This window comes from Equus przewalskii, chromosome 2 (assembly GCF_037783145.1).
Source record: "Equus przewalskii isolate Varuska chromosome 2, EquPr2, whole genome shotgun sequence".
Classification (NCBI taxonomy): Eukaryota; Metazoa; Chordata; class Mammalia; order Perissodactyla; family Equidae; genus Equus; species Equus przewalskii.
Genome location: NC_091832.1, coordinates 41,745,425 through 41,772,362, shown reverse-complemented (window position 1 = coordinate 41,772,362; position 26,938 = coordinate 41,745,425). Strand labels below are relative to the sequence as shown.

Below are 26,938 nucleotides of genomic sequence, written 5' to 3'. Positions count from 1 at the left end.
CAGGCTGGCTCCGAGGGAGTAATCGCTTAGTCATTTACAAGCCGGGACCAGGTGCAGGAGGTCAGGGAGGTGCGCGGCCACCAGTCCTGCAGAGAGAGCAGCAGCCCTGCCTGCAGTGGGGTGGGGTGGGGTGGGTGGAGGAGCTGGGGGAGGAGGGCGCTAGGTGACACACCCGCCCTCGGGCTCGCCACACCTCCCAAGGGACCTGGCCTGGGAAGAAGACACTTCCCAGCTGGCTGGGCCGCCTGCTGCAGGTGAGCTGAAGATGGTGGTGTGCCCAGGCACGTTAGATTCTGCTGCGAAGGGGTGAGAGGGCCACGGGACAAGGGAGAGGGGGGTGTGTGTCTTCCCACGCAAGCTCCACCAGGAAACATTAGCATGCTGGTTTGGCATGGGTACTGGCCAAGCAGAGCAGACTTTGGTGTTGGCTTTGGGCAGGGTCCTGGGGCCTCTGCCATGCCAGGCGTGACCCCTTTAGTTGCTGGATGATGAGGGGGTGCAGGTAGTGGCAAAGAGGCTGATCGATGGAGGGGGGCACCAGGGGGCTCCAGACTGTCGCTGTTTACCAACAGCTCTGGGAGTATTTGGGTGTCCAGAGCCCATCGCGTCCCACTCCCCAGAGCACAGCCACAGGCGGTCTGCTGTGTGACAGCTCTGGTTTGTGGGCTTCTGCTCTGGAGGAGGCCGCCCGGGAAGCTGTGTTTGTATGGGCTGGAGCAATTAGAGGGAGGTGGCGGGGGTCAGATGGAGGGGGCTATGGTCCCGCTCTGGCACTTCCTGCCCGTGACCAGGGCCTCAGTTTCCCATCTGTGAAATGGGAGTGTGAGAGTGCCCCATGGGGGGAGGAGTGGACGTGGGTGAGCTGCCAGGTGCTGCCCCTCCCAGAATGGACTGAGTAGGGTGGGGCCTTACCGCCCATGTGCCTTCCTGCTCCGAGGAGGGAACACGCTTTGGAATTTGTAATCCTTAATCCTGGTTTGGAGAGCTTACTTTGTGTGCTTTCTGGAAGGGAAGAGGGCAAATATACAGATAACTCAATATCATGTCAGGGAGAGGGTAATAAAGGCAATGAGAGGCGAGCGGAATTCTGGAGCATTTTGGTGGAGTTTAGGGTTTACTCTCAGCAGGTGAATCCAGGAAGGCTTCCTGGGGGAGATGATGTTGAAGCTGGACCTTAGGATGTATAAGAACTGGAAAGAGAAGAGAAAGGGAAGAAGGGAAGACATCAGGCATTGGTGGAAGGGGATGTATGTATGCAAAACCGCCAGAAGCTTACATGGTACCTCATGTGTAGTAAGTACTTAATAAATATCATTCTCAAAATCAGTATGACTCCAGGATTTTCAGTTTGGGTATCTGGGAACATATTTTTATAGATTTGTTCTGTCTGTTTTGTAGATGTGGAAACTGAGGCTCACAGGGGCCAAGTAATTTGTCTGGCATCCAGGTCGGAAGCCGAGTCGGACTCGTGGAGTGGCTCCTTGGGTGGGTGCTTTTCATTCTGTGTTGACCTTCCACTTGTTCCACATTTGCTAAGGCTCTGTGTGCTGGCCTCCGTCCTGCCCTGGTGGCCTCGTGGGACACGCAGACAGGAAACGAGGACCCGGGCAGAGGCTGAAGGGGAGTCCCGGCCCCACGTCGTTGTCCTTGGGGTTTTAAGCCCGTGCTCTTCTGAAACTTCCCAGTGCCCTTGGCCTGCCCCAGAGAGTGCAGGCTGGCGCGAGGGTCTGACTGAGCCTCCCCCAGGAGCCAGGGGACGCAGGGTGGACCGTCGTGGCCCCTTGACAGCCAGGTAGGACCACTGGGAGCACTGCCCTCATGCTCCCTTTCCGGCAGGTTGGGAAGTTCTGGGAAGCTGCAGCGTGGGGAGAGATGGTGTTTCCTGTGGCCTGGCAAGGGGGGCCGTGGGGTTTGGGCTGGCCGCGGGTGAGGGGTGAAGGTGGGTGTGGGCATCCACAGGCCTGTGATGCCCCGCGGTCCTCGGCTGCCCTGTGGAGCATAGGTCTGGCCACCCTCTCTGGTCCCTGCCTGGTCTGCATGCCCTGCTGCCTCTTCTCTCGGGCAGCCTCAGCCCTTCCTGAGGCTCAGCGTCTCCAGGCTGCCGTGGAGACAGGAGGCAGGGAACGAGGGCCTCGTCCTGTGGCCCACGAGACCCTCCCGCCACGTTCCTCTTTGTCCCCGACACTCAGGCTTCCAGCATCCTGGGGAGACCGTGAGTTCTGATTTGGCTTCTGACCTGAATCCCAGAAAAATGACTTTGCTTCTTTGAGCTTCAGCTTCCACACCGATGAACCTTACCGAATCCCCCAGAGGACTGGACGAAGCCAGTGGCTGGGGCCTCGGAGGCAGCTGTTTCCTTCATTCGGAGAATTGTTCTTTGTACATGTAGCAATTTGGGCGGCTCGCCGTCTGTGGTGGGGATGGTCACATGAGCTGTAACTATAACTGAGTGTCTGGTGCAAGGGAGAGCTCCAAGGAGGGACCCTGAGCCCGGGGACCTGAACTTGGGGGGTCCTGCAGGGAGTCCTGAAGAGTAGTTAGGGACTAGAGAGGTGGGCCCCGAGGGGCAGTGCAAGGAGGGCACCCAGCAACAGTGTCACGGGGCTGCAGATCACTGTGGCGAGCTGATGAGAGGGGAAGCTGGTGGAGGCCAGGCCGCGTAAGCCACCACGGCCACAGTGTGTCATTCACTATGGCCGTGGAACGTGTCCCACCCCCATCAGATCAGGGCCTCACCCCACGTGGCTACTCCTTGTCCGGGGCCTTGAAATGCAGGGGCAGGAGGAGAGGCTGGCCGGCTGGAGGGACAAAGGCCTGGGGGCCCTGCTGCTCCGCCCCTCCTAGGGACCCCCGGCCCCTGCTGCTCCCTCTGAGGTGGAGTTGAGGAGGAGATGGGAACCGTCTTGGGTTAGGGGCTTGGTGAAGTCGGCTGGCCTGCATGGCTGATGTTGAGTGGGCACATGGCTTTACTGTGAGCAGCCCCGGAGCAGGGAGAGGAGCCCGTGGGGCCAGGAAGGGGCAGAGGGGAGATTGGATCGGGGTGGCAGGAGGTGGTGGGTTTCACATGGCTTTGACACGCAGGCTCCTTGCCGGCCCAGGCGAGGCTGGTGCGGTTCTGGTGGGGGTGGTGTGGGTAGGGCCACCTCTCCGAGGGTGGGCTTCTGAGCAGCGTCGTGGTTGGAGGCAGGACAGCCCACTTTGAGTTAGTTCCTGTGTCCACACCCACCCGTCTTTGGCCACCTGAGCTGCTGGCCTTAGGTGGAAAGCTGCCTCCCCCTTTCCCTGTCCCCAAGCATCCAGCCCCAGACCTCCTGGGAGGACCCTGGCTGGGCCTGGCCCTGGGCCGGCCACCTGCCTGCCTGCTTCTGGGCTCAGAGTCGGGATGCTCTCCTTCTCAAAAGGGTGGAGGGGAATCTGTACTTTCAAGGCCAGTGGGTCAAAGTGGCTTCTGTTGTGGCAGCCAGCCAGACTTACCTGCTCAGGACAGGGCCGGAGTCCCCTGCCTGGGACTCCAGACATCCAAGTTGGTGTCTGTTTCTCACTCTTTCTGGGTCCCCCTCCACCAACTTTGGTTTCTATTTGCCTCCCTCTTGAATTTGCATAGCAGTAACTTCCTTCTACAAGTATTTACTGGGCACCCGCTATATGCTAGCCATTTGTTTGGGCTTGGGGGTGGGGGGTGAGGGTTGCAGCAGGAACAAGACACACTGGAGGGTGATAACCGACCATCATTGTCTCTCAGGCCAGGACTGCCCTCCATGTGCTGGGTGCGTCTCTATCTTCAGATCCATCTGCAACTCCTTCTTTCTCCCTCCCGCAGCCAGGTGGCTTTAACCTCCTCTCGCCTTTCCTCCCCTGGCCCTACCCCAGGCATGTGGCAGATGTGGGGAGTCGCTGCCTCCCCTGTTTGGTTGGAAGGTCCTGGAGAGCCGGGAGAGCCCCTTGTGTCTTGGTGTTCCAGAGCACACTATCACTGGGGTGTTTTCCACACAGCTGGTTCACCCAGTGTTTCTGATTTATTGCTGGATATCGAGGAAGCATGCACCCGTCCCCTTCCTTTCGCGAGTATTTCAGGCATTGGAGCAGGAGAAGCGGATTCACCCCACGTCTCGAAGGGAGTTGGTGAAACGGAGCTGGGGCTGGTGCCCACACTCGGTGCCTGGCTGGGGCCTTGTAAGAAATCCAGGAGGCGTTTGGGAGTTCTGGAGGACGTGGTGGGAGTCGCTGAAATATCCTCCAGGGCAGAGACCTTGGTCGTCCCCATTGGGTCCTGGTGCCCGCCTAGTACAGTGCCTGGCACATGGTGGGACTGAACTGGCCAGTTGTTTTTCCGCCATCACTTTATCCCAGCTGTGGAGTCTGTGCCCGTCCCCCGGTGGCTGCCCCTGCTCCGGCTGATCACAGCCTTGCGTCTGAAGGTGCCCTGGAGAGTGGGCTCCGTGTCTCTTGTCTCCTTGTGGGGACTTTAGTTTACATCACCAGTGTTTTGGAGGCCACACCTGCTGTTGTGGCTGGTTTTAGTGGGATGGAATTACCGGAAGCTCTGCTCACGGAGGGTTGGCATGACTGAGCGGGGTCACCCCAAGCGCCAATGGAAGATGCTCCCCACTTTTAAAATAGGCGTCTTGCTTCTCCTCCACTCCACTGACTTCTCTGAATTCCTGAGTCTCTGACCCACTCCCCAGGCCACGGTCATGGGACAGGCTGGCTGAAAGTCCTCAGTGAAATGACGGGTGCTGGAAATAGTTTTGTTTCCCTTAGAACCTTCCCCTTCCCCCCTTTGAATACACACAGACACACACACATGCACGCGTGCCTGCACACACACACACGCGCACAGCTGCAGAAAGCTCTCAGACCTGCTTAGTTTAGTCTGCAGAGGCACCCCCGGCGGTGGGCCTTAAACATTTGCATTCCTTGGGCTTAGCTGCTGCTTTGCAGCGTCGAGTTTCTGGGTTAGCGGTGCGCGGAGGGTGAAGCCAGAGCTCTTTACAAAGAAAGCACTTGCGTGTGGTGGAATTCCGAATATCCTGGATGGCTCGGCCTGGCCTCCCAGCTCCAGGGCCCGTTCTTGGGAGAGAGCAGACCCTGTGCAACTTTTTCTGGACCTGCCCTGACCTCCTGGGCGTCACCTTGGTACCTGCTGGAGAGGTGTTCCAGCTCCGTTCTTCAGACCTCTAGTGAACACTTACTCTTCAGCCACAGTGGCCAAGAGAGCCAGTCGAGCAGCTGACACACCGGTGAGGGAGACAGACAGGAACAGCTCGTGAATGCTCTGCTCATCACATCTGAGACCCACCGAGAGGAGGAGTGGCTGGTGTCTAAGAAGCTGCCGCTTGTCGCTGTGGCATGCGTTTGACTCCAGGACCAGCTGATTTCAGCAACATTACCATGCGAGTCGTACTGAGTCACGAGAGGCAGCCTGGGGGCATTGGGCGGGCCAGGGCATTGCCGAGTTCTGGGAGGGTTTGGTCCGCCGCAGGGTATCTCGGGTGGCAGTTTATGGGAAGGGTGGGCTGGTGCTGCAGCAGCAGCAAGGCCGTGCCCATGGGCGCCGTTGACCGAGTGCTCGCTGCACGTGGCTCTGTTGGGCTCCCGCTGTTCATGTACTTACTGCAGCCTCCGACCCTGTGGGGGAGCAAGCACGATGCGTCTGTTGTACAGGTGGGCAAAGGCCGTCCCGGATGACTCACTCCTGGGAACAGCACTGGGCAGAGGATTTCAATGCCTGCTCCCCCTGGGCTCCCATCCCATGAGGGCCTTGCTTGGCTCTTTCTTAATGACCCAAATCCCTGGGGCTTTGTCCTTGGTGCCTGAGTTCCTTCTTTTTTGTCTTGGACCCGTCTCTGTAGCTTTTCTTTAACAAGCCCTCGGTGTGTCCCAGGCCCCGGCATGCGTGTGCACTGACTTCGTCCAACCCTCAAACCATCCCTGTGAGGTTATCGTCCTCGTTTTGCAGATGGGGAAACCGAGGCTCAGAAACTGCCAGGCCATAGCTGGGGGAGGGTCAGATGTGGGATTCCAGCCCAGGGTTGTCAGCTCCCAAGCCCCTGCCTGGCTCTCACTTTCACGAGTTTTCAACAGATTCTCCTTTGTTATTTCTCCCCAATTTGTATGGTGACTTGACCTGTTGGCACGCAAGGTTTAGAAGTACCGGCTTGATGGTTGACTGAGAAGGCGTGTCTGTGGAGAAGGCCAGGGTGCAGGTGTTCCTCTCAGAGCCTGTGAGAAACAGAGAGATGGGCGGAATCCTGGGGAGGCCAGGACCACCTCTGGTTCCACCGAGGCTGAAAATTGGCCGATATTCTGAAGGATCAGGAGAGCTGGCACCAGGTGGCAGGTGGTGGTGTAGTTCAGTCCTGCTCTGGCCACTCCGACGCTCGGCAGGAGGCTGCCGTGTGGCGGGGGTGGGGAGGGCCTGTGATGGAGGGGAGGGCCGTTTCGGGCCATCAGACACCTCGAGCCCCCACCCTGGCCCCTCTTTCCTTTGTTGTCTGGCTGCGTCAGACGTCTGGCCTACAGGGAGGTTCCTGAACGGGCCTTGGAAATAGGTCACTCCCTTCCCGTGCCGCCGACACTGACCTGCATGTGACCTTCCCCCTGGTGACAGTGTCTAGCTGTCTCTCTTTGATGCTGGCTGTGGAGGGGCAGCGAATGTCTAGGGGCAGGGTGGCCGCCGCTCCCCTGCTCTGGCCTTCGAGGACTTCTCAGCCTCCACAGCGCCCGCCCGATGCTCCTGCCAGTGGCCCCTCCTCCCTTCTACCATGTTGGAAAGGGGAAACCCACACTCCCGACCCTCTGTCTGAGCATCCGACCTTTTCCGCTCCGTGAAGTGCCCTGGCTGGGCTGGCGGCTTTAACTGTCTCAGTGGAACAGACTAATGCCTGCTGGGCTCGAGCCGAGGGGGCTGGCGGCTCGACTTGGCCCCTCTCCGGCCCCCCAGTCCTTCTGCCTGGCACTCAGCAGCGGATGCTCCTTCCACAGAATTGCTGGGGTTTTCTGTTTCTCCCCCTGGCTGGCATGGGGAGTCGTCCCTCAGGGCCTGTTGGCGGAGACCATGGTGGATCTCGGAAGATACTTGCTGGATAGCCCGGGTGCCAAAGCTGACCTTCGAGGGTCTGTTCTGCCATGTCGCCCAGTGCCTGGAAGTCAGTGCTGGACCCCATTGCCCCTCACCTGGGCCTGGAGCCCTGTCTGCAGTGGACAGCTTAATTTGGGCTTAATTTTTAGCCTTCGTGGAATCCAGATATGCACAAAGCAGAGAAGGGAGAACGCTAGACATGTCTCCATCCAAGGAGGTGGTTTCTCTCTCACACCTGGCTGCCCCGGTATCTTCAGGCCCTGAAAGCCTGAGCTGGGCAGATCCTGAAGATGCGGCCTTTGCAGATCGTTAAGGCTTCCTGGGCCTGAGCAAGACAATACCGTGTCCGCACCATCGACATCCCACTGCTGGGCTTCCGGGATGATAGGGAATAAGTTTCTGCTGCGATGCTCACAGATAGCAGGGGCCATGCGGCACGGGACCTGAGAAGCTGGCTGTGGGCCTCTTCCCTCCCTTCCTCTCGGGTCCTTCCTCCCTGTGGCTAGTGGGAAACTCAGGGGGACTTTTCCTGCAGGAAGGAGAACCAGGATGCAGCCCCCAAAGAGGATCACATGCAGGCTTGATGTGTACCAGCTCCCCTTGGCCACCTGAAATCGAGCTCCAGAATGCCTCCTCAGGGTGTCCTGGTTGCTCCATTCGGTCACAATTCCTAGGGTTTTTTTCCATTTCTTTTTTCCTATGTTTTTTAGGCCATATCTTTTTTGTGTGCCCAAGTAGGGGACCAAGTCCCTGGTGCGTAATCACACGTTCATGCTTTTCTTAGGAGGTTGTCGCATCTGATGCAGCTGGAGTGGGCTCCAGGGGGCCAGCTCTTTGAGCTTCTCACCGCCATGGACCCGCTGCGGGCACAGCGCCAGCACATAGTGGGACAGCAATCCCCTGCATCATTGAATTGTGTCCTCATTAGCTGTCGTCACATCTATCACCTTCCTCTGTGGCGGGTCCCACTGCGATTCCATTGCTCAGCACGTAGTAGGTCCTCAGTGAGGTTTTGGTGGGGAATGTGGATTGTGTTCAGTGCTGGATGCACGTCCCTTACTATCCTCTGTGGTGTCTCTTTGTCCCCATTCTCATAAGAGTCGGCTTGGAAGGACTTGGGTCCTAGACGCTGTGTACACAACAAGGAGGCCAGCCTGGGAGGGGTTGGGGCAAAGTCAAGACAAAGCTTGATTATGCCCTTGGAGAAAACCCAAACCTGGGGTTCCCTAAGGCTAAAATCGCCAGTGCCTGGCCTGCCTCGTTCCCATAAAGGGAACTTTGTGTGTGGCTCCTGGCAGGACGAGAAGGCAGCCAGCGTCTCCTGGCGCCCAGACTCTCCCTGGGAATGGGCAGGACCACCTTGGAGCCACAGCTCTGTGATGATAACTCCTGTGACCCTTGACCCCTTAGAGCTGAACCCATTTCAGACGGTCATTGTCGGATCCAGACCAGACACATTCTTTCCTGGAAAACCAAGTGGGTGGGGGTGGCAGGGATGGGGCTGTGATGGGGGCACCTTGTGAGCAGGTCTGTGCCAGGCGGGCAGTGGGGGGCTGCAGAAGCCCTGTCTGGAGCACAGCCGCCCCCCACCTGCTGCCCCCTGAATGGAGGGCTTGTGTGGACTCTCAGAGCTTGGCCCCCGGGCTCAGCGTGTGGCAGCTGTTGGAGCCTGCTGTGCTGCCACTGCTGATGGGGTTTTCCAGGAAAGGGCGGCCGGTGCAGGCTGAGAGAAGGGCTGCGGCTTCCCCCTGCTTCCTGGGTCCCAGCCAGCCCTGCACACTGGCCACAGTTTGGTCTGTGTAGGCGTGAGCTCTTGTCACATTTTGGGACCGAGTGCTCGAGGAATGAGAGGCCTGGAGGGCAGGCTGGGGGCAGAGGTGCTGCAGATCGGTTAGAGAAGGTTCCAGAGCAGGTGGGAGACAGACAGATGGACGCCTGACTGACCCTTCAGGAAGGCAGTGTAGGAGGGGAGGCCCTGGGTGTTGCTTCCACCAGGTGGCATTTCTGTGGAGTGTGGCCTTGTGGGCAGGTGGCTTCATGGAATGGAAAGAGCTACTCACTCATTCAGCGGGTATTCACAGAGCACCTGCTCTGTGCCAGGAGCTGCTCCAGGCCCTGGGACACAGAGGGGAACAAGACATCTGCCCCTGTGAAGCACATTTTCTTGTAGGGGGGTAAGTCTTAAGCAGATGGCCAAGTGAATGTCGTTGGAGAGTGCTGTGGAAGAGGCTGAGTCAGGGACAGGGGCAGGAGTGCTGGGGGCAGAGTGGCTGGGCAAGGGTCTGGTGATGAGATGACCTTTGAGCAGAGGCCTGATGGAAGTGAGGGAATAGCCAACTGGGTACCCAAGCCCAGTGTCCCTGGTACCACACAGAGGTCTTGGGATGTGCAAAGGCCCTGAGGTAGGAACTTGGCATGTGCCAGGAACAGCCAGAGGGCCAGTGAGGCAGGGTAGAGTGTGGGAGAGGAGAGGGGAGAGGAGGTGCAGGAGGCTGAGGGCCTCTGGGCCACAGAGGGCCACCTGCTTTTCACTGAGTGGAACCTCTGGAGAGTCAGGGCATAGGAGATTGGTGCCAGGGCCTGGGAGGGAGCAGCGAGGTGGTGAAGGTGGCTGGATTCTGGATAGACTGGAGGTGGAACTGACAGGGTTTGCTCCTTGACGGGCTTGGATTTCTGTACCCCACCGCCATCCCCTGGCACATGATGTGACCACGGATAAGGTGCGCCACCGCGAGGCAGGGCTGCTCCTGTCTCCTTCAGCACTTACCTGGTACCTGCTGTGTGCCAGGCTCTGGGCTAGTGACAGAGCAAGTTGGTCCCTGCCTCCAAGGAGGGAGAGACAGGTGAGAAAAGCAGCGGTCACAGCGTCTGTGCACCTAGGACTGCGGTAACTGGGGGGCGGGGCCAGGTGCTCAGCGACTCTGAGGAGCAGGTGAATGAGTGGAGACACACACAGGTCCTGGAAGACACAGAGGGGCGTCTGCATGGCACAGGAGAGTCAGAAGGCTTTCCAGAGGGAGCCTGAGTCTGATTTCAGAGTCTCTATGGGAAGAAGGCTGATAAGAAAGCCAGGGCGTTCCAGGTGGAAGAAATAGCATGAGCAAAAAACTAGAGTCTTTAAAAAGCTTGACGTGTCAGTTTTCCAGTAGCAGGGGACAGAAAACCCAATCCAAACAGCCTCAAGCAAAAATCGGTTTGCCAAACTGTAAGCAGCTAAAAAGTCAAGGGTTTTCAGGCACGGCTGGATCCAGAGGCTCAAACCCTAGCATCTGCAGTTGCCTCTCTCTATTTAATTATCTGTTTTCTTTCTTTTTGGCCTTATTTTCAGAAGGTCATTTAAGCAAAAGTTTCAGGATTGGCTATGACGGGCCTGCATCCTCACTGTCACAGGAGTGGGTGATGCCCCACTGCAGCAGACTGAGGCCGTGTGCCCACCCCCAGGGCCTGGGGTAGAGCAGGACCTACCCACAGCCCAGGGCCAGGAGTGGGGAGAAGGGGCCTCCAAGACAGAATCGAGGTGCATCCCCAGGACAAGTGGAGCCAGGGGCTGGGCAGAGCAGTCGGATGCCCACCCCAACGTGTTAGGGACACTGTGTGGGTTTTCGCCGAGTGATGGTGTGTTTTGGCGGGGGAGGGTGGTGGCAGGGGAGGGGAATGAGGCCAGAAAGGTCATCAGAACTAGCTCATAAAATATTTTTATATGTGAGACTTTGACCATTGTCCTTGAGGGGGCGCTGTGCCTGGTCCCTCGTAGGCAGTCAGTAAACTTGCCAATGGGGCCTGTGTATTTCACGGATGGCTACCAGATGGTCTTAAGCAGGGGACTGGTGCGATCAGGTGAGCGTTTGGGAAGGCCCTGTGTGGAGCCTGGGCCGGGCTGGAGGCAGGCTGGGGGGGGTCCGTGTGGTCAGAACCTCAGGAGCGGGCTCAGCACAGAGCCTGGCCCAGGGGAGGCCCCCTGCTCCCGCTTCCTCCCGCGCAGGCTCTCGCTCGCTGCGAGGCCCCTCTCTGTGAGGCCGTCTGGACAAATTTGGGTGGCGGAGTTGAATCCTGTCATTAGCTTTCCACCAGCATCCTCTCTGCCCTCGTCTTATCCGGAGAGCCGGTGCGCTCACTTCCCTCTTTTAGCTGCCCGCTAATGTGTGTGGGATGAGCAGGGTGTGTTTCTAAAAGCAGCCAGTTGCCTGATGGGGCTGCCTTTTCGCTTGGGTGGCCCTGCTTCCTGGGCTGGCATCAAGCTCCCTGCAGATGAATTTCTTCTCCATAGAAACTGGAGGGAAGATGTGGTCAGGTCCCTTTGTCTCCCCTGACTCTGCCCAGGAGCAGAGAAGATGCTACAAGGGTTCTGGGGTCCATGAGGTCACCCCCCACCCCACACCTCCTGTATTCTGTCTGTCCCCAGGAGTATGGCTGGGCCGGCCGCTGGCATTGGCGAGGGCAGGCAGAATGTTCTCCATGGGGCTGAATTTGCTCTTCCCTGCCTTCGGTTGGTTGGCCTTTGGTGCTCATGAGATTTTGGGATAATGAAGTGACACCCCATGGGACTGCTGGAGAAGAGCTGGGTGTGCTCCCAGCACTACCCTGAGGGCTGCTCATGCCGCTTTTCTGAGCCTGTTCCTCACCTGTGTGCCATGGGGGCCACCTGGCTTGACCCTGTGGCAGCACTTGGAGTGGCCAGAAGTGCCCACAGATGGTCAGTGGGTGCTGTCTGAGTGGTCGCCCCAAACTGCCCCTTGGACTGTGGCTGCGGGAGCAACGTGAATGGCTGAGAGGATGAGAGATGGGACGTCGCTTTCCGGGGTCACTGACTGCTTGTGGCCCAGTGTTTTCCTGGTGGGTGGGCTGGCCTGGGAGGACCGGACTGAGGGCTGGAGGGCCCCGTGCGGGAGCTGGGCGGGGGTCTGAGAACCCCTCAGAGCGGCTGTGCCCACAGCTCATCCTGCCTCTGCCGGGCGCACCTTCCAGCAGGGAGCCGGGGTGGGGTGGCCCTTGCTGTCCCGCCTGCTCACGGCCCCATGGCCGGCCGCAGCCTCTCCCCCGCCTCGCCTGGCCGAAGTGGTCACCCTGAGCCAACTGTTTCCAAGGGGCTTTCCTCAGCATTGCAGTTTAGTCTGCCTTCGTTTAAATGGAAAGACTTATTGCCTCTGAGTCAAAACACAGAAATCCCCCTGGATGTGCTGTCACTGCCACGGGAGCTGCTGGCGCCTTCCCTGGGGGGTCCCTAATCCTTCCCTTCCTGCCTACAGCAGGGTGGGGGGGGGTGTTCCTGGGTCCCGAGGTCTGGCCGCCCCCACCCCGGGGTCTTCTGGGACAGGTGTCAGGATGATGCTCATTCTTCAAAGAACCCGCCGCGTCTGTTGGGGAGGAGCCGAGCGCTGAGGGTGCGGCCGATGCCTGAGCCTGTGGCCTCTGGAGGGGCCGCTCCCTAGACGGGCCGCCGCGGGTGAGAAGGAGTTCGTGGCTGTGTTTTTATTTTTATCCCCTCCTGTTTGGTTTCTGTTTTTTGGTGTGTGTTTCGTACTGTGTCTCGTCTGTCCCTGGAGAAGCGTGGGAGCAGAGTTGTGCCCAGTTTGTCTTTTGGGTGACACGTGCTTGGAAGTTTGCTAGTCAGCTGCATAGCTAAAGAAGGGGGACGCGCTGCTGTAAATGAGGCTCTGGGCTTGAAGGGAAGGGGGTCCCTGGGGGTCCAGGGAGGCTGTGGTGGGAGGAAGTGCAGGTGCAGGGGAGGAGGGAGTGGGTGGGCGTGGGTGGGCAGACGGCAGGGTCCTGGCACATCCTGTGCTTTGGGCGCTGGGTGTCATCCCGGTGCGTGTGGACATGGGGGCCTGGGCCTGGTGGGACAGGCTCTTGGAGGAGTTTGGGGGAGAGACTTGGCCCCTGTTTCTTCCGTGGTAGACACCATTTCCTGAGGTCTAGACCAGGGGTCAGCAAACTCTGAGGCCAGATGGTAAATATGTGACTTCATGGACCATATGATCTCTGTGGCAAGTACTTGACTCTACCATTGTGGGGAGCGGGAGTGCCAGAGACAATATGTACAAAAGGGCATGACTGTGTGCCAATAAACTGTATTAGAAAAGCAGACAGTGAGGGGCCGGCCTGGTAGCATAGTGGTTAAGGTCGTGCGCTCTGCTTTGGCAGCCCAGGGTCCGCAGGTTCGGATCCCGGGCATGGACCTGCACGCTGTTCATCAGGCCATGCTGTGGTGGCATCCCACATACAAAGTGGAGGAAGACTGGCACAGATGTTAGCTCAGCGACAGTCTTCCTCAAGAAAAATTTTAGAGGAGAATTGGCAACAGACGTTAGCTCAGGGCCAATCTTCCTCACCAAAAACAAACAAACAAAACCCCAGACAGTGAGCCAGGCCCATGGGTCATCATTTGCCAAATCCTGGTCTAGATTAAGAGGACAGGCCCCACGGGGCTCAGAACCAGCCTTGGTTACCCACCTAAAAGCAGGCTCCTGACCTTGGATTCACAAATGAGTGCTCTAGTCAGACCTACACTGGGGGGGATCAGGGGCGTGGTGTGTACCCCGCAGAGACTTTGCACAGCTGGAGCAGGTCAGGAGCCCCGTAGGTCACACTGTACAACACTCACCTCTGCAGGACACTTTTGCACGTCCTTTGGAGCCAGATAAGCGCGGAGGCAGGGGCCCTGCTCGTCGCAGAATCGAGAAGCAACAGAGCTGAGAGATTCAGAGGCCTCCAGACTGGCGCCCCGTGGGCTGCCGTGGGAAAATGTGGGGGAGGGGAGCCGCGTCCCCTTCTCTTCAAGCGTGGGAACCATTAGAGCTGAACAAAATCTGCCAAACTTCTGCCCTGCAGGACTCCTCAGAGCCTTTAAGATGCTCATGGGCTTTGCGGCTCTTTAGGAGGAAAGACAGTATTTCCCCAAACTCCGAAACGAATTTTCAGGGGCTTAAGGATCTGTCCAGCCACTTAGGGGAAGAGCTGATCTCCTTTGACCCTTCAGTTTATAGGAAACCTGCTGCCCAGAGAGGCTGCTGTCTTGCTCAGGGCGATACAGATGGCTGGTGACAGTGTTGGAATGCACACTGAGTTCCTCCTCAGTCACTTGCCTGCTGGCTCGGCAAAGCATGGAGTGGAGGTGCCTCCCTAACCCCCGTCCTGATACAGAGTCACAGATGTGGGGGTCCCAGGTTGTGCTTCTGGCCTCATTCAATGGTTTTGCCAGGGGATGCGCTGCAGCCTTTCATCTGAAGCTCGCTCTGTCTCCGGGCTTCTCAGCCGTGGCACTGTCAGCGGTAGGGGCAGGATAATTTTTTGATGTGGGGGGCTGTCCTTGCACTATACGATATTTAGCAGCATCTCAGGCCTCCATGCACTAGATGCCAGTAGCACCCTCCCACCCCCAGTCGTGACCACCAAAAATGTCCCCAGGCCTGGCCAAATGTCTCCTAGGGGTAAAAATCACCCTGGTTAAGAACCACTGGTCTATCTTAAGCCAACATGTGTGGAGCCTACATTTGCTGGAATTCGCTGGTAAATGGTGGAAGGATTTGCCCGAGCTCTGATGGAGTGTACAGGAGTTCTCTCGGGGGCACGGGGCGGGGAGCAGCCATCCCAGGAGGGTTGCTGGAAGAGTCCTGAGGGTATGACACAGTACGAGGGGAACCACGGGTGCTTCTGCTCTGCTTTAGGGCCAGGGGCCCCCAGTGAGGGCTTCCTGGGTGGGGAAGGGAGAGGGAGGCAAAGCCAAGATCCTGAATGGATGGAGCGCGTGTGTGCCACAGTCAGGGGACTTCACATTAAGGCAGAAGGGAGATGACCTTGCAGGTGGGAAGTGAGGAGGGAGTGTTCTGGAAAGGCGAGGCAGGATGGTGGGTGGACAGGTGGCAGGCGTGCAGAGGCAGTGGGCGCAGGGATATTTCAGGAGGTGAGCCTAACAAGCAACCAGAACTCAGTGCTGGAGTCCCAGAGACCTCCCAGTTCTCAGCCCTGGACCAACAGCCAGGAGGACGGGCAGCCTGGGTGTGGATGTGTTCAGTAGGAGGGATGCAGAGAACATTCTGTGGGTAGTGTCACCCTACAGACCTTTTATTCTTGAAACTTTCATGCTGTGATGCTTTTGGAGTCTTTTCCGGGGCTGATTCCCAGAGTCCAGGGAGGAAAATTGCCCTGGATGATGGACAGCTGATCCAGGAGCCCAGGCGCAGACGGCCACACATTTGTGCAGGGAAAAAGAGAAGCCTGATGGTCTGCGCAGGTCTTGTTCCACCAGTCGGGTACACAGGGCGTGCTTTCTCACCCAAGTTTGTCTAACCATGGCTGGATGTCTGGGTTGGGGCAGGGGGCGCATACCAAGGTTCTGTTTCAAAGTCTGGCATGCAGTCGTGGGACGGAAAGGGACGGCCCCTGCGCTGGGTGGTGCATTGGGTAGGCGTTGTTGAAGGTGATGAGGAACTTGCAGAGGGTTCAGAGGGTCTGTGTGGTTCTGTAGTGACGGCCTGCCGGGTGGGTGGATGGGGTGGACTACCACAGGTAGGTGTGTGAGCCAAACTGGGGGAAGGAGTAGCTCTTGGAGCGAGTGAAGGTTTCCAGAAAGCCTTTCTGTACAAAATGGGCTGAGGTCAGCATGGGAACGGCCTTTGGTGCTGTCTCAGAAGTTTGGACCCGATCCTACGGGCAGGAGGAGTCCACTGAAGACGCTGGAGCAAGACCGTCATGATGAAAATCACGCACGTTTAAAGGAGAATGCACGCACGTACTGGAGAGCTTTTCCCGCAAGATCTCCCAGGAGACGTGCCGCAGCCTGCGTGAGCGTTGTTAGCAGTTGTCAGTTCTGCACAGAACACATAGGGGGTTTGGTGCTGTCAACCTTCGTGCTTTTCTGTAGTTTTTTCCACAATGAAAACAGCTTTGTTGTTGTTCCTGATTACGTTGCACACGCGTTGTGAAGACTCTGAGTGAAGCGTGACACGTGAAGGTGCAGAAGTGCCGGCCACCTGAAATCCTGCCATGCGCACGGTAGCACTCTGACAGCCGGCCGTGTTATGTGGTGATCCACACGCATCCGTAACTTCGCGGGGACACATTTCGTGTTTGTCTCCCCGTCCTTCTCCTTTCTTCCCCTCTCTCTCTCACTCCTGCCCCGCCCTGATGTTAACCTGCAGCCTGTCGTTCATGGTAAAATACACATAACAAAATTTGACATCTGTCTTCGTCATCTCGGGCTGCTATAACGAATACGATAGACAAGGTGGCTTAAACAGCAGACATTCATGTCTCACAGTCCTGGAGGCTGGGAGGTGCCAGATCCAGGCGCTGGCAGATCTGGTGTCGGGTGAGTGCCTCTTCCTGATTCGCAGACAGCCGTCCTACTGTGTCCTCACCAGGCGGAGGGAGATCCTCTCTCTAGGGTTTCTTCCTAAAAGGGCGCTAATCCCATATTGAGGGCTCCACCCTCATGACCTGATCACCTCCCACAGGCCCACCTCCAAACACCATCCCGCTGGGCGTTAGAGTTTCAACGTAGGAGCTTTTGGGGGATGCAGACATTCAGTCCGCAACACCATCTTCACCATTTTCAAGTGTAGAATTCAGTAGCGTTGTTGCAGTGTTACAGTGTCGTGCAGCAGACCAGCATCCATCTCCCCCACTCTTTTCGTCTTGCAAAACTGAGACTCTGTCCCTATTAAACAGCTCTCTATTTCGCCCTCCCCCGGCCTCTTGCAGCCCTGTTTCTACTTTCTGTCTCCGTGAATTTGATTATATGAGTGGAATCATACAGTGTTTGTCTTTTTGTGACTGGCTTATTTCACTTAGCGTAATGTCCTCAAGGTTCATCCATGTGTCAGAATTTCCTTCTTTTTTAAGTTTGAACAATATTTATTGTACTGATAGACTACATTTTGCTTATCCATTCATCTGTCGATGGACACTTGGGTTGCTTCCACCTTTTGGCCATTGTGAATAATGCTGCTGTGAACACAGGTGTACAAATATCTGTTTGAGACTCTGCTTGCAATTCTTTTGGATGTGTACCCAGACATGAAATTGCTGGATCATACAGTAATTCTATTTTTAGTTTTTTGAGAAACTGCCATACTGTTTTCCATAGTGGCTGCACCATTTTACATTCCCACCAACAGTATACAAGGGTTCCAGTTTCTCCACATCCTTGCCAACATCTGTTATTTTCCAGTTCTTTTTTTTCCCTTTAACATAAACCTTTTATTGAAGGTTAATACACCCGAATCGTTCCACACCTTCCTGCCTGCCCAGGCATATACATGTGTGTATGTTCGGGCGCATCATTGTTTTATTCAAATGGGCTCACCTTTCACATTCCACCTGCTCTTCTCACTGCATGCATGTGGAAACGCCCCCAGGCTCCAGTGTGGTTCTACCTTGTTATTTTAATTGCTATCTAATGGTTCATGGTACAAACGTACCGGAGTTGTCCACCTGTTCAGTCGATGGCAATACACTTAATTTGGAGTGGCTGGAAATGGCAGTGACTCTGTAACAAACGCCTGGTACAGGTGTCCTTAGGATGGGTGCTATTGTTCCTCTGGGCCCAAGCCCCAGACTGGAATTGCTACATTGGTTCCCAGTTTGTTTCCCAAAAACCACACCGACTCAGATTCCGCCCCCGCCATGCGGGCGCATGCCCCCACCCAGCCCAGCAGCAGGTGCTGTCTCTGTGTTGACTGTGTAGAAATCTGGGGCGTGCAGAGTGATAGCTCGTTATTACTTAATTTTGTGTTTCTCTGATTACCGTGGAGCTTGGGCGTCTTTTCCTACAGGTTTGTTTGCCGTTTGCATTTCCTTGTTTTCTGAACGGCCTGTTCACAGCCTCTGGCCATTTGATTACTGTGCTATAAAAGGACCAGAAGCAAATGTGACAAACTGTTGACAGCTGTTCATTTTAGGTGTTGAAAATGTGTCTCGTTTGTACATTTTTGAATGACAAATTTTCAAAATGAAAAAACTGCCTAAATGAGATTGTTTTTGGAAGATCATTTGGGGTCAGAGACACACTGTGGTCGGGCAGACCAACTTGGAGGAGTTCAGTGACTTGAACAGTGAGAGTGGGGACGGATTTGGGCAATTGTGGGGAAATTTATACCTTTGGATGGTAATGTGGGAAGACCAGAAGAGGAGCCCGGGGAGATGAGGGGTTTGAATCTGGCTGACCGACCAGGAGGATGAGGACAGAAATTGGCAGAAATATCGAGGCTGCAAGAGGGCCATGTTGGGGTGTGTGAGTGGGGGCCAGGTTGCCATAAGAATGATGCTGTTGGGTGGATGTGTCAAGTTCAAGGGGAGATGCCCCCTGAAGCCACAAGAGCAGAAGAGCCCTTGAAGGGAGGGCCCCTCAAGAACATCTGTGTTTAAGGGGCAGGAGGAAGGGCTCGCAGAGGAGCTGGCATGGGAGCCTTGCAGAATGGGGAGTATACCTTCACGGAAACCAGTGTCTCAAGGTCAAGGACGTGGCCAGGATTTTCAAACGCTGTTGAGAGTTAGAGAAGATGCTTTTTCAGGCTGTTCAATTTATCGATTGCAGGCCATGACTTTGGAAGAGCACTTTCTTTCCCCAAAGTGGCTGGGGCCTGAAGTCAGCTTGCTGGGTTCTGCAGCGTGAGTGTGTGGAGGGTGACAGAGGCCACAGGAAGTGTGGGTGGCAGCAGGAGAGGGTGTCGGGTCCACGGGGCGGTCCTGGCACCCCAGGCTCCGTGGCCCTCACTCCAGCTTGGTTTCAGTGCTCCTCACCAGTGAGTGTGGCTAGAGCTGCCCTCGTGGACCACGCTGGGCACTAGCCACCGCAGGTATCCAGGACAGGCCGGCAGGTTCACAGTCCATGGGAGAGTCTGCCAGAAGCCGCCTTCCTCGTGAGAACCTTGAGAACCTCGGTCTGCCCTGTTCAGTGTCTGTTCCCGGAGCGGCCCCGAGGGACCAGGGGAGACATGAGTCATTTCCTGGACAGCAACCTGTCCCAGCTTCTTAGCCATTTTGGGCTTGGCCTTTCGTAAATTTATCTTTTTCAAGTCCATTTCTGTTTCCTGCCAGTTCTGTCTCCTCGTCAGGTTTGTGAAGCACCCGCAGTGTGAAACAGCACGTGAGCATGCTGAATAGGCTTGTCCCCGAAGCAGCCTGCAAATGAAAGGAAGGGAGGTCGGCAGAGAGACTGAGAGCCTGGTAGCAAGTGAACGGTGGCCTTCTCTCTGCTTAGGTGGATTTCCCTCTTCTGCATGGCTCCTGGGAAAACAGCTCTGTGCTCGGACGCCCTGGGCCATGGGTTGGCTTAAAGATGCAGAGGGAGCATGGCCAGGGATGGCTTGGCAAACATCCTAGCATGGCTCAGCCTTTGGTCCAGTCGCGTCAGGGTAGAGGGACCCCTCTTTCATCACTTACTTTTTCCATGCCTCAAGTTTTTCTTCCTTATTTTCATATAAAATGAAGCATTTTTTTCTTGTGATAAAATATACGTAACGTAAAATTTACCTTTTTAACCATTTTTAAGAGTACAGATCAGTGGCATTAAGTACATTCACATTATTGTGTAACTGTCACCACCATCCACCTCCAGAACTTCATCTTTGCAGACGGAAACTCTTCCCTTTAAGCGACAGCTCCCCACTGCCTTTCCCCAGCCCCCGGCCCCCGTCATTCTCCTTTCTGTCTCTGTGATTTGGACTGGTCTAGGTACCTCATGTGAGTGGAATCATACAGTATTTGTCTTCTTGTGACTGGCTTAATTCACTTAGCATGATGTCCTCAAGGCTCAGCCATCCAAGTTACAGCGTGTGTCAGAATTTCCTTCCTTTTTAAGGCTGAATGATATTCCATTGTATGTATATACTCCATATGGCTTATCCATCCGTCTCTTCACGGCCGCTTGGACTGCTTGCACCTCTTGGCCGTTGTGAACAGTGTTCTCTGGACGTGGTGTACAGATACGAAGTGATTCTTATAAGACACAGGTCACCATGACCGTCCACGGCTGCACCATTTTACAAAACGAAGCGTTTTTATTGGATAATCTTTAAGGCGTGTTTGTGCTTTAAAGGAAGTCGCGGTTCCCTGGCTCTGTGGTCAGGGGTTGGAAGACAATCTTTGGAGGTGAGATTTGACACCTGAGCATCGCATAACAAGGGTGGTTATAGCCGCCGCCTAACACATACATACAGGCAAAGGGCAAAGCGCCCACAGGTGGCCCACGTGCGGGGAGGACCGTGGAAGCACCCGGCATTATTTGAGGACCTGCCGTGTGCTGGGAGCTGCTGGCCTCATTGTGTGTGTCCATTTATCGCCTCTGATGCCCTCGGCAATCTTGCAGAGTGGGTATTTATTGTTCTTCTTGTTTCTGCGAGTGCAAAATTAGCAGAGCTTTCTCTTGCTGGTGGTTTGAAGTGGTATTTCTTGGTGTTATCACACTTCAAATTTGCTGTTTACCTAAAAGAAATTTTCTAATTCTCTCTTCCTGGGTCTTAACCTACCTCCCCCAAAGTAAAAGAAAGAGAGAGAGAGAGAATGAGACAGAGAGAGAGAGAAAGAGTGTTTTCCCACAGCGTTTGAGGAAGTGTTTGGAGGAGTGCTGTGCGGAGGCCACCCCCTCGCTGTGGTCCCCTTGCCTTGAGACAATAAAGGGACATCAGTTGCTGTGCTCAGGGAGCCGCCGCCCCGACTGGCACTCTCATGGTTGCTGTGCTCAGGGAGCCGCCACCCCGCGTGGCACTCTCATCGTGCAGAGCGACTGTCACTGCTCCGTGAAAGAGCACCTGAGCTCTCCATTCAGAGTGCTTTGTCTTCTGGCTCTTCTGCAGAGGAAGCTTTCTGAACTGTCCCCTCCCCAGCTGGTCCCGGTGCCTGAGTCCTGACTCCCTGTCATGGCATTCAAGGCCCTTGCCTCATGACTCCAGACCATGCCTCTCTCTCTCTTGCTCTCTCTCTCTCTATGCCATTATTGCACTCAGTGTTCCTGGCGTTCTAGTCACCTGAGCGCCCTCCGGTTCCTGAGTGCTCCTCCCCTGCTCCAACGGCGAGGCTCTCCTGCCCGAGTGTCTCCCATGCCTGCTTCCTCCCTCAGCTCATCTCTGTTATTGAAATCTCAGCCCTTGGTCAGGACTCCTCCCTGTGAGTCCCCCCCATCCTCCTCTTGCACCTGCCCGGCCTCCCCACACCCGTCCTAGCAGCCCCCCAGGCCCCCACTCCCCATTTTAAGCATCCTGCTTCTCCTGGAACTCTGTGAAGACTTCGTGTCTCCTGTGAGGCTGTGGGCTCCAGGTAGCTTGTCTGCCTTGGTCTCTCCACCCCAGGCGCTGCCTTGTGGGGCGGGCCATCAGTTTGCTTAATGGATCGTTAGTGGTTAGAAAAGAGCCAGGCTGGGTCAAGAGGCTTTTTACTTTTTCCTGAAGGTTTAAATTTTTCCTTGCCCGTGTGAGAAGAGAGACTACAAGGAGAAAGCCAGTGTATGGATTTTTAAACAGAAAACATCGCTAAGTGACTGCTTCCCTGGCTGGGCTCCTGTTGGGTAAAGCGGCAATGGTCGCCTTGCCCCGGCAGGGAGTCCTCAAAGGGAGGGAGGGCAGGGGGGACGGGCGGTCCAGGGAGGGGCTGGAGTCCTAGTCCAGTGGTTCTTGGCCCCTTCACCTCCCTCTCCGAGGTCAACGTCCACACCTGAAAGTCTGGAAGAAACTTTTCCATCAATTCAAATGAGAGGGAACAGGGGGCTTTCCGCCAGTTTCTGTCTGGTGGTTCTAGAAAGGCTCCACTTCAGTTCTCAGCATGTCAGAGTTGGGATCTGAGACTCTAACCCCCCCAGGCTAACTCCCACAGCTCAGTGCCCCCCTAAAGAGCAGCTCTCCGTAACGGGGGCAGGGTGGGTGGTGGGAGTGGGCACCCAGGTCCCTCTGAGACAAGCAGGGTCTCGGCCAGCGGGACAGGGGGACGGGGAGGTTGGCTCCTGATACTTGGGGTGGCCAGGTCTTCGCCTCCAAAGATACTGATTTGTTTTTTGTTTTTTTTTTTTAAAAAACAACAAGGTGCTCGGCCCACCCGGTAGAGCTGCCACTGCTGCTGTGGCCGCCGCTGGTGTCCCCCCTCACTCCAAAGAGCACGGCCCAGGCGGGTAGCTCGCCCTTGGCCGGGTCACCATTCTTCAGCCCTAGAGCCACAGGCCCGCCCGGTCACTGAGGTTGTTGACTTGTCTTACCTTCCAGACCTCCCTGGGTTGGGGATAGGAAACCCTCTTTGGGAGGGTGGGGGAGCAGGGCAGGGCTCGGGGTGGGTGAGGTGCGCCCCAGCCTCCTGCCCTGCGTCCCGGCTCCCTGCCCTCCTCCTCCCCTCTGGTCGTGAGTGCTGAGCCTCAGCCTAGCTCAGAGGAGGGTCGCCTGCTTGGCAGCCACTCTGTGGGCAGCTCCCACTCAGAGCCTCAGCCCTGCCCTCCTGATGGGGACCCTCCGGCCACCTGGAGCCCCAAGCTGACATTTATTGGGGCTGTGGGGCCTCCACCCTCCTGCCTCCCATTCCTTCTGCTTCTTTTCCAGCCACATTCTCTGTTTCTCTCTCTGTCTCTGTCTCTCTCTCTGTCCCCTGGGAGGCCCGTGATGCCAGGGTCGTCTCTTCTAGCCTGAGACCAGCGTGATTTCAGTAAGACTGGGGAAAAGCTGCCCCGAGTGCCTTGCAGGGCGGGGCAGGGCGATTCAGGAGGGTGGGACAGGTGTTCTGGTGGCTCTTCCTGTTTGTCAGAGTTTTGAACCTGCTGTCACATCCCTGTCCAAGGTCAGCATTCTGTCCCCAAAAAAGGCTTGGGGGTAGATAGGAGATGCTCCCACTTTCTCAGTGAGGGAGCGCAGAAGAGAGAACCTGGCTTGAATCGGTGTCTGGAAGACGTTAGAGTCTCAGGTGTCAATCCACGGTGGGGGAGGGGCAGAAAAGCTCTTCCTGCATGTGCCCCCCAGCCCGGGGGACACCTGGAGACTTGTGGGGTGGGGAACACTCATCTCTTCCCCTGCCCCATTTCCACTCGGGCCTCCCTCCAGTTTCTGCTCCAGGGGACCTAGGACACAGCCAAGGCCCCAGCCGTGGGGTGCCTCTGATGGGGGAGACCCTGTTCCCGGGGAGGAGGTATGCGACTGAAGGAGGCGGGTGGGGATCAGTGCCAGGCTGTGCCTGAGGCTCCCACTGAGGACAGCCCTTGGGGGGGATGGCCGTGGGCAGGGTGCAATCCTTGCCGATCTCTGCCGGCTCCGGCTAGAGCCTGGTAAGCTGGGCATTTTATCCTTTACTGCAGAGTTTCTGTTCGTTTCATGACGGGTTACAAGAGAGCTGGTCATTGCTGGAAAGGGGGCTGGGAAGGGGGCTCAGGGAACAGTGCTGTCATGAGTCTGCCCCTGTAGGCCGGGCTGGGGTCTGCAGGGACGTCCCCTCCATACCTGCCCTGCTGGGCCCACTGGTTGTTTGGGAAACTTGACTTAGTGGCTGCTGCTATGGGGACAGTGTCCACCCGTGATTCTGCATTTGCCCGGCTTCCTCTGTGACTTCCAGCCTGGCTTTTCTGGGCTTCCCTGAACTGGATGGAGTAGGGGTCCCCGGGCCTTGGGGAGGGTGCAGCCTCAGCAAGAGGAAGGGAATGGGTTACAACTGGCCTCCCGCTGGGCCCGCAGCCTCCCTTCTGGAGGGCTTTTAAGAACTGGCCGATTACCTTGTAATTGTTCCCAGCAGTGAGGAGCGAGTCCACCGAGGAGCGGCTCCAGTGTTTGTTTTGCCTTCTGTGTTCTCCGGGCCAGTGGTAACCAAGGGCCGCTTCCCCTTGGTGACGGCGGAGCTCACTCAGGCCAGGGCTGATCCAGCCCCGGCGAAGGAGGCCTGGGGGACCCGGCAGGGCCCGGCCACCGGCAGGCAGGGCGCCCTGCTCCCGGGGCGCAGGGTGCTGCCTTCACTCCTCCTCAGCCCTCCCCTCGGGCTGAGGCCCCCGGGGCTCTCTCCTGGCGCTTTCCCCAGGCGCTGGACGGAAACATTCCAGAACTCCGGAGCCTCCGGTAGGTGTCTGGGAGACCGAGAGGCCACTCGCTGCCGGCCCTGGGGGGTGGGTCTCTGGCAGGGTTCTGGACCTCAGCCAGGATGCTGCTTGGGTCTGAGTGACCGTCACTCTAGGTTCTGGCAGGACTCAGGGTCCTGAGGTAATTCTGGGGGAGCTTCTGCTGGGAGATGTGCTGTGAGCAGCTTCAGGCGTGGAGGCCGACTAGGAGGCTCCATGGCTGAGAGGGCTGGTCAGGTCTTGGATGGACAGGATTCCAGTCAGGGGGGCTGGTTTGAAGTGAAGGGAAATGTGTTATAACAGGTGTGGCCGGGAGAAAGCACGAGGCTCCTGGACGGTGGCAAGGCTGGCTTGGCTAGTTGGGGACCCAGGGTGTTTGGAGCAGCAGAGAGCTGAGCAGGCTTGTGAGGAGCTCGGAGGGTGGGCGGGGGGGACCTGACGAACTGTGAGCAGAGGAGGGGCCTGGAAGTGGTGCTGCCGTAACCTTGGTCTTCCCAGACCCCTAGTGACCAGGGGCCTCTAGAAGGACTGGGCCAGGGAATCCACAGCCCGTTTTCATGTGCCCCTACTCTTGTGGGTCTGGCAGAAGGACGGGTCCCTCTGCCCAGCACTTCTGTGAAACGTGGCTTTGAGGTTCGGTTTGTTAGGAGTCAGGTGTGTTTCAGGACTGGCTTCCTGGAGAGGGATGGACCCTCCTCTGTTTTCTTTCTTTCTGGTGTGTTCCCTCCAGGCCTCTGCCTTGGGGAGGACCCACAGCACAGCCCCCACACATGGGCATGTGGATCACCTGAGACCCGGTTATAGGGCAGTTTGGAGGCAGTCAGCTGGGGAGGGACCTGGGACTCTGCATTTCCTACAAGCTCCCAGGCGAGGCCCATGCAGGAGCCCGTGGGCTGCCCTGGGCATGACCAGCTGCAGGGCTCGCAGGGTGACTGGCCCCCTCGTCCCTGAAGGGGCTGTTTCTCCAGGGTGGAGATGGGCTGCTCGCAGGCAGGATGTCAGTCGTGTCTGGTTTTCTGTTTGGGGACCAGGGGAGGCGGTGCTGTCAATCAAGAGAGGTGGGATAGCTGGTGGGGCGGGGGGGGGCGGCTGGGGCATGGCGTGCGGGGACCAGCTGAGCTCCGCTGTCCGACTTTCACACGGATTCCTTCCACCGGCCCAGCTGCCGATACTATTAGACCTCAGTGATTCATTGTAGCGCGTTTCAAGGGAAGGCGTTGTGTTACAAAAACGTGGGTCCCAGAGGCTTGTTTTGTTGGCAGGTCTTGCTGCCTCAGCAGAAAAGAGGCGCTTTTGATATGGGAACGGAAACTTGGGACAGCGTTAGAAATGCTCAGTGCGTTCCGCGGGAGAGGACCTGTAGTCGTCCTCCAGCCGTGGGGACGCGCTGCCGACCGTGAGGGCAGCCCCAGGCCTGGCTGCAGCACATCGGGGCTAGGCGGGGGTCCCCACACCTGGGTCTGTGGTCTGAGCCGCCCGCGGCTGTGACGAGGCAGGCCGTCCTTGACACTGAGGAGTGTGGGACCCGTCCTCGGCTCCCCGTTCCACCTGTGAAGGTAGCATGCTGCTGTTTTTTATTTTACGGAAAGTCCAGCCTGCAGAGGAGTCAGAATTCAAAGAGTCCTTTCTAAACGCAGTCTGTCTGATGTCGCAGAGCAGCCCTGCGAGGCGAGCACGTGAACTGTGCATTTGTCACCCTCACATGTAGCCAGGACTAGGGGACCTGCCTGGTCTAGCGCGGGTGGCCGATCCTGGGTTTGCTTACGTTTCCAAAGTCGGGCTGACAAGTTTGCTGAACAAGCACGTGCCTTCATGCTTGCTTCCTTCTCCCTCTGCTCTGATTGCCATCCTGGACTAGCCCATTCAATGGATATTGGGCCAATTTCCCTTTTTTCCACTTCCCCTTTCTCCCTTTTGTGTCTCAAAACGTGATAAATGGAACAGACTCACCCCAGATCCAAGCTGCTTTCCCAAGAAGCTTCTCTGGATGTGTGTATCCCGCTGCCTGGCCTCGGAGAGCACAGAGGCATGGCGGACCATCCCTCCCCCACAGGACGCACGGCTGCCGCCCCTTCCCGGAGCAGGCACAGCGTGGGAACGTGGGGGGCATCAAGGAGAGTTTGCCAGAGGGAGGCAAAACCACTGCCGGCCTTCGGTGCACCTGATGGCTTCCCGTGGAGGCCGCTGTCGCCATCAGTGAGCTGGAAATGGCGAGAGGCAGCCACAGAGCTGAGTCACGGACACCCGGAGGCGGTTGTTCTTTGGGCAGATTGCTGAGTTTGGGCTGGGGAATGGGCTTCAGGGTTTGCACAGCTGCATTCCACCACTGGGGAGCCGCCAGGGACCCCCTTCTCAGGAAACCCTCTCCCTTCCTGCCTGCCTTCTCAGACATCAGTTACAAATTCACCCCCAGTGTTGGCTCTTTATTAAGTGCTAAGCTTTCCATGGCCTCCTCATTTAGCCCTTAAAGCACACCAGTGAGGTCGAATAGTCATCACCCTTATTTCAATGGATGAGGAACCTGAGGCTCAGAGAGGTGAGAGAGCTTGCGCAAGATCTCCCAGCTTGTGGAGCTGAAGTTTCAGCCCAGGCGACCCAGCTCTGGGCCTGCACGAACTCTCACCCTGTCTCCTTCCACAGCCTCTCCCTCCCTCTGTTTCAGCCACATGGCCTCTCTCCGGTTCTTCCAACATGCCAAGTGTGCTCCTACCCCAGGGCCTTTGCACGTCCTGTTCCCTCTGCCTGGAATGTTCTTCCCTTTAAATCTTCACATGCTTTTCTCCCTCCTTTCATCCAGGACTCTGTCCATATATTACTGTATCAGAGAAGCCGTCCCTTACCTCCTCCCA

The 26,938-nt window shown here is 56.9% G+C and overlaps 1 protein-coding gene and 1 long non-coding RNA gene across 3 annotated transcripts in view; one reads left to right on the top strand and one right to left on the bottom strand.

Moving 5' to 3' along the window:
* The window catches only part of SPSB1 (splA/ryanodine receptor domain and SOCS box containing 1), a 68,827-nt gene that overhangs the window by 16,449 nt on the left and 25,440 nt on the right, over positions 1 to 26,938 (top strand). Inside the window, exon 1 of one of the 2 annotated variants that reach the window (XM_008517188.2) lies at positions 23,956 to 24,090. The exons of the other annotated variant lie outside the window; for it this stretch is intronic. The gene's annotated coding sequence lies outside the window, so the exon portion shown is untranslated. Of the gene's footprint in view, positions 1 to 23,955; positions 24,091 to 26,938 lie in introns of those variants that run through there. 2 annotated transcript variants of the gene reach the window in all.
* LOC139081997 (uncharacterized) lies at positions 5,826 to 23,887 on the bottom strand. Its single transcript, XR_011537592.1, has 3 exons — positions 23,754 to 23,887; positions 9,849 to 10,040; positions 5,826 to 8,235 (listed from the first exon to the last, which is right to left on the bottom strand). It is a non-coding gene; the product is annotated as an uncharacterized lncRNA (long non-coding RNA).